Below are 6305 nucleotides of genomic sequence, written 5' to 3'. Positions count from 1 at the left end.
TTTACAATAAGGAGAGATTCTTGTTAAACATCAGAGAATCCACACTGGAGACAAACCTTACTTTATGGGATAAAATGGTGCATTCTCCAGCATACATTAATTAGTATTAGTAATCTTTGATTGTCAACATCCTATAGAAAATTAATGAAATGTAGGTACCCTTCAGAGGGGAGACAGTAATCACTCCTTTTGAAGAGTAGAGAAATCCCCCTCAGAAAGCAGCTTTATACACACAGACACACACACAAATATACAACTTCAATTCATTCCTAATGTGGCCACCCCTCCCTTTTCTCCCCCCCCCCCCTTTTTTATCATGTATTAATAAAATCAGCAGAATAATCAAAACCTAGGGAATCTGCAATCCACCACTGAGACTAATTGGATACAAGGCCTGGAGTTTAAGGATAGATTGCCCTGTTCACAAGATCCAAAGGCCGTGAACTTGTGGCCTGATGTGCAGGGTCTACTAGGGCCCAAGTGCATGGTTTGGGTGTATGGTTGCTGGGTAACCCTTTGGCTTTCATCCTTCCATCCTGCTCTCCATAAGGGGGAGGATCAGCCTTGCTAGGCCCCAAGTACAACTGCATCTGTAGTGTGATCTCAGGTTCACAATCAGAGATGGGATATGGTGGGTCACTGAGCTTTGTCCAACAGGACCCAGAGCATGGCTGGAAGATGAGGGAATCTTGGCTCCCTCCTACAAGTCCTCCAGATTTGAGCATTTGTGGCCTTATTGTGGTGCTATGGGGTCTGGCAAAGCTCAGTTTGGTGACATAGGATGATGGTGACAGAGTGGTGACCCTGCCTTATCCAGAGACCAGCTGACCAGGACATGTCCTTGGTTCTGTGAGAGGGGCAATGGGTCACTTCAATCTGATGATCAGGCAATAGTGATCCCACTGGGGAAATTATTGGACCATATCAGGCAAGCCAGCCAGAGGCTGAAGGAGCCCAGGTTGTGGTGGGGGGCCTGTGGCCAGCTTTGCTTGTTTGCCACTGTTCTGGATAGGGCTGAGCAATGGCTGGTGTCATCCTGGGGAATTGTGATGTTATCTCAAAAGGATGTGACTATGGCCCTATATTTGATCCTGGAAATCCTGAAGAGTCAGTGGCAAGAAGACTGTCCCAATTTAGAAGTAGAAGGATAAAGGTCAGCCATGACCTGGGGTAGTCGCCATGGTCTGGACTTTAGGTGTGTGGTAGAGGCATGGAGAGAGAGAACTTGTAAGCGAAGATGCAAGAACTATGGCTGGGGATCTGCTTGTCAATCAAGGAGTTTCCAAAACAGAATGTTCCCAGGAGTTGACAGTTGAGCTGACCAGGGGGAGGGGACTTGACTAGGAGTCACTCTCTCTGGAGGTTGGATGCTGGCTGAAAGACCCTTGTAGGGCTAACTTGGTTTTGGGTTCTCTGATCAAGGGGAAATCTCTGTTCTCTCTGAGATTTGACTGATCAAGAGTTGGAGGAAAGCCAGGCTGAAGGAGAGACTTTGAACTTTGTTTCTCTCTGGGGTTGAAACTGAGAAAAGGAGACAAGTCAGATTGACAGATTTTAGACTTTGTTTTCTCTCTTGGGAAGTTGTCTCAGACTGAAAGACCCTTGGAGGGCGGGAGGGAGGGGGCTTCAGAGTTTAAGCTAAGAGACCTTGCTGATTTTGTGAAGAAGAAAGAAGATTTAAAAGCTGTTGTCCTCCATCTCTCTAATTGTCTTAGAGTCACAGTTTGTGACTGGACTACTTTCTCAAAACCCTCAATTCTCCCTCATTTTAGATTAGGGGCATCCTCATCCCTCTTACCTCAGTATCCCATCCTGTTATCACAATAAACCCCTTATCTGAGAAAAGAAACTAGAGTATTTTATAGTCCACTCAGGAGGGAGGAAGCCAAAGGTTTCCAGAAAAGGGTGGTTAAGGGAGGGAGTGAGGGAGGAAGATTAGGAAATAGATTGATCCATCATCCATCAGTAGCGATCAGTAGGCAAACCCCAGAGTGATTAAAATCACTTAGCTCCACAGGAAACAAATTTTTGATACCTGTTAACCTTCCAGTACATACAAGAAGTTCTCTTTTCGGGGGGGGGGGTGTTGGAGGGTGAGCCTTGAGGTGGGCACTCGGGAACCCTTAAGAAGCTAAAGGGACCCCTGTGGCCACCAGTGTTCCCTCACAGCTGTTAGGGTTCCCCCCAATTGTCTCTGCCTCAGGATTTTAATGACCTTTGTCTTTTGTCCCTGTTCTCTTGTTTTCATGGCTTCTTTGTGTGAAGTCCATTCCTTCAATCATGCTCCTGTTTACTCTTCTTTCATTTTTAACATCTATCTGACCATGGCAACAGTAGAAATAAATATCTGTGAGTCTGATTTAAACAGAGATTGAAATGATAGTTCCTTCATATGATAGAATTTGTAATGTGAATGAAACACCTGTTAGAGAGATTAAGTCTGTATCTTTGAGGAAATGAATAGAAAAAGGTAGGTTAAAGGTAAAGTCTTTGAAGCTTCTCCCCATATAATGATTTTACCTTTTTTGATGCAGTGTGTTATACCTACCCACAGAAGTCTCTTGTCTAGTATTGTAAAGGATGCCTTTATGATTGACATTTAATTGAATAAAATATTTGAATGAATTAAAAGACAGAAATCCTTCGACTTAATCTTCAAAGACTCATAGTGTTAATCCCAGCCTTTAAAGGGGTTTTAAACTGTTAAACATGCCATGATTGGTCTCTATCCTGGTAAACTGAAATAAGACTTGACTACTGTTTTTAACTGAAAATAATCTTCTACACGGAATCATCCCTTAGTAAAATACCCAGCCTGCTGATCAGAGATGTGGTAGGTTTATTAATTTAGAAAACAATCCAGCCCTGTTATCAAGTCTGGGAGGGAGCAACAATCTAATAATAGAAATTTATTGTCATCTTTATAGAAAGAAGAAGTAGTTAAGCATGTGAATGTGGGGAGCTGTCATACTCCTGCTGCCTGACAAAGCCACAGTCTGAGAAATTGGAGACCACAAAGCAGCCCCCAGGAAATAGGGCACCCACTGAACCAATCCCCCCCCCCAGCTCTGTGTGACATCTCTAATGTATTTGTCATGGTTATTGTTCTTTCCCAAATACAGGAGAGAGAATATGAGAACAAATACTTATAGGGTTAACACACATATATTCCACTTTAATCCCCCCATATTATTACCCCAAAAGATTGCATTCACAGAATTAAAACCTAAAGATCATTACCCATTACCCCCCTCCTTTCCCTCTCCCCAGAGTTACATTCACTCCCATTACTACCAACCAGGCAAGCAAGAACATCAATCACCTTCAAGCCCAGGATTACAGGACACACTTCACTGGTTTATGTTACAATAGCCAGAGCAACATCTCCAAGTACCCGAGTGAAACATAGAAATATGGAGGTTGGAAGTTGAGGGAATTCCTAATTCTGGTTTATCTCACATTCACCCCTTAACCTTGCACCTAGCAACAAAATGTTTTGTTACCCAACTCCCAAGTAATTGTGATTGATTGTGAAAGCTGGTCAAAAGCAACAATGATTCTCCTAGCTGGTCACCCCACAGGTCAGGGAGAACTAATGTCCATCTCACCCTATCTATGTCATTCATCTTTATCTGTTGTAGTAATGATGTTTCATTGACTCTCCTTAGCCTTTGCATCTGTTGTTAGGTTCTATGGAATCATGTACGTAGAAAAATGATTGTGTGCCAGAAGAGCATGTACTCACTGAACCTATATAATAAACCAAACCTCATGCATGACAGAACACTGGGTGATGCCTGAATATGGATTGAGCATTCAGTATCTATAATTCTTATTCAGTTAGAATGCTACACCTAGACAGAAGAACCCTCCCTTCTGAGAGACTGCGGGCTCCGCTCTCAATGTGTGCAGAGTAGAATTTGGGGTGGGGGGGAGCTTGCATCCCCTGAAATCACTCTAACGAGCAAACGGGAGACTTAGATAGATTCTAGCAGAGAAAATGCAGTCTTTATTTAGGAAAGGGGAGAGGTCAGGAGCACAGCCTTGAGTGATCTCTTGGCGGCAGTGCCCAAAGATGTTCACATGAATTCAGAATTTATAGGGATTTAACACAGTTCTTCTCTTCTAGTCACCCACCACCTGTATGTAACAATGTTTGTGTGTATTATATTACTTTTTCTTCTCTCCTCCTTAAGTTTTTCCCAGAGCTTTCAGACTGACAGGAGAATTCCTTAAGTTTCCAATTTCTAAGTTGAGTCAGAATTTAGAAATGTCCAAGGTCTTAAGCCTGAAACATTTAGGACATATAGACAAGCTTATAACTTGTAAGTTTGAAGACATTTCCCATGGGACGTGGGACACTGTTCCCATTTGGAGGGAAGGAGAGGGTTTCATTACATTAGAAAAGTGTATTAAGGTGTATATTTATGTATTTTATCTCTCTGTGTATGTCAGGGAGCTAGCTTGATTTCTTTGGAGCAGACTTAGAGTGGGAGCCTAGACAATTCCCCTATCACTTTCCTACATTTCCCTCTTTACAGTCTCTACCCTGTTGTAATAAAGCTACTAAAGCTGCAAACAGCCTTGTGACTTAAGAGTTCGTTTTATAAATGGCAAGAACAATAATTCTTCTTTTAAGTCATAAATTTAGTCAAACCATTTTTAGTCCTTACATATCTCCTAGCCAAAACCATACTATTTGGATTATGACTGCTTTATTATGCAATTTCAGATCGGGTACTGCTAGGCCACCATCCTTGACATTATTTTTCATTAGTTCCCTTGATATTCTTGATCTTTTGTTCTTCCAGATGAACTTTGTTATAATTGTTTTAATTCTATGAGAAAGTTTTTTGATAGGTGTGGCACTGAATAAGTAGGTGAATTTGGGTAGGATTCTCATTTTTATTATACTAGTTTGTCCTACCTGGTTTTCTATCTTTCAGATTTGAAGAATGTGTGGATGAGTAAATTGAAGAAAACCTGCAAACAGAGGCAATGGATGCAGGTTTGCAGAAGCTGTTAATCAAGGAGCATTCCAGAGGAAAATGTGACTGGGAGAGACTGTTAAAAAGGAAACATCCAAACTTTGGGGGGTCTCTTTCTCCTGAGACAGGAAGGAGTAAGGGCTGAGAAGATCCTTCTCTTACTGATTTTCTCACTATTATATCAGGAAGTGACTAAAAGATCCTCAACCCTGTTAGCCACATCCCTCATTTAAGACTATACAATACTATTCTCAATTTAGGATTATTTAAGTTTAGGGAAACCCTAAACCCTCTCTCCTATACAATTCCCTTTCCCTCCCCCTTCCTTAAATAAACCACTTGTTCCAACCATTCAAAGAGTGAGTTATGTATTAGACATATCAATAACTTACTCAAAACTGAATTCCAGTTTGTCACCAACTGAAGAGACTAACTGAAGTGGGAGGGAGACAAAGGGAGGAGGGTGCCAGATCTGATTCATCATTGCCATAATCCTGAAAGAACACCACCTAATAAGAATGTCAACTGACCAGTCAATTAATAAATTATTTAAAATGAAGAAAATCTGCCTCTTGAGAATCCCAGTCATTACACTGTCAGTGGCTTTCTTTTGAAAAAGCTTAGTCGCCAAAATATATTGTAAAATGATGAACAAACCCTCTTTCCCTCATTATCTTTTTCTTTCTCTGTAACTGAATATAAAATGGTGAAATGTATTCCAGTAACAAATAGCATTCATCATGAGTCAAAGACCGAATGTTTGGGCTATGACAGTGGTTCCCCCAAATCTCAATTTAACACAAGAATGTACTTCACTGAGCTAGAATCAAGAATCCTTTCATCTAAATAAGAGTATTTCAACCTTTTGGAAATTAAGTAGAGAATTCATTTTTCTGTGTTTTCTCCTCATTGATCAGTGGGAATACTTTCCCCTTAGAATACACAGTCCATGCTGCCTTCTCAGAAACTTCAGGAAGTGTTCTTACCAGATCAACTCTGACTCGAGTGATGAGGAGGAATTTCAGATCACCTTGTCTCTTACTCCTCCCCAGAATCATATACTTCACTCAGAGAGCACTTCCCAATTGCCTGATGCCACAGGGAAAAGCACTTCAGACTAAGACACTTCTTCCAGTTTGACTCTTCACAAAAAGATTCTCATCTCAGACACAAAATGCCTTTGTTCATATTCCATTGGGCTCTGAATGACTGGACTCCAGTGCTGGCTCTGACACCCTTCAGAGTTAGGAGTTTGGTGTAAATCCTTTCAGTTTCCTCTAGTCAGTGGATGAAGGGTGAACTAGATAAAATCTGAAG

General features: G+C 41.3%; 1 non-coding gene across 1 annotated transcript; it reads left to right on the top strand.

Annotated features, from left to right (window-relative positions):
* The first annotated feature begins 804 nt into the window (after positions 1-804).
* Positions 805-866, top strand: MIR12345 (microRNA mir-12345). The gene has a single exon (NR_162894.1). It is a non-coding gene; the product is annotated as a microRNA mir-12345 (primary transcript).
* Positions 867-6305: the final 5439 nt, after the last annotated feature.

The sequence above is a fragment of the Monodelphis domestica genome, chromosome 3 (genome assembly GCF_027887165.1).
Source record: "Monodelphis domestica isolate mMonDom1 chromosome 3, mMonDom1.pri, whole genome shotgun sequence".
NCBI classification, from domain to species: Eukaryota; Metazoa; Chordata; class Mammalia; order Didelphimorphia; family Didelphidae; genus Monodelphis; species Monodelphis domestica.
The sequence above is the reverse complement of the archived record's forward strand: the minus strand, read 5'-3'. Positions and strand labels throughout refer to the sequence as shown.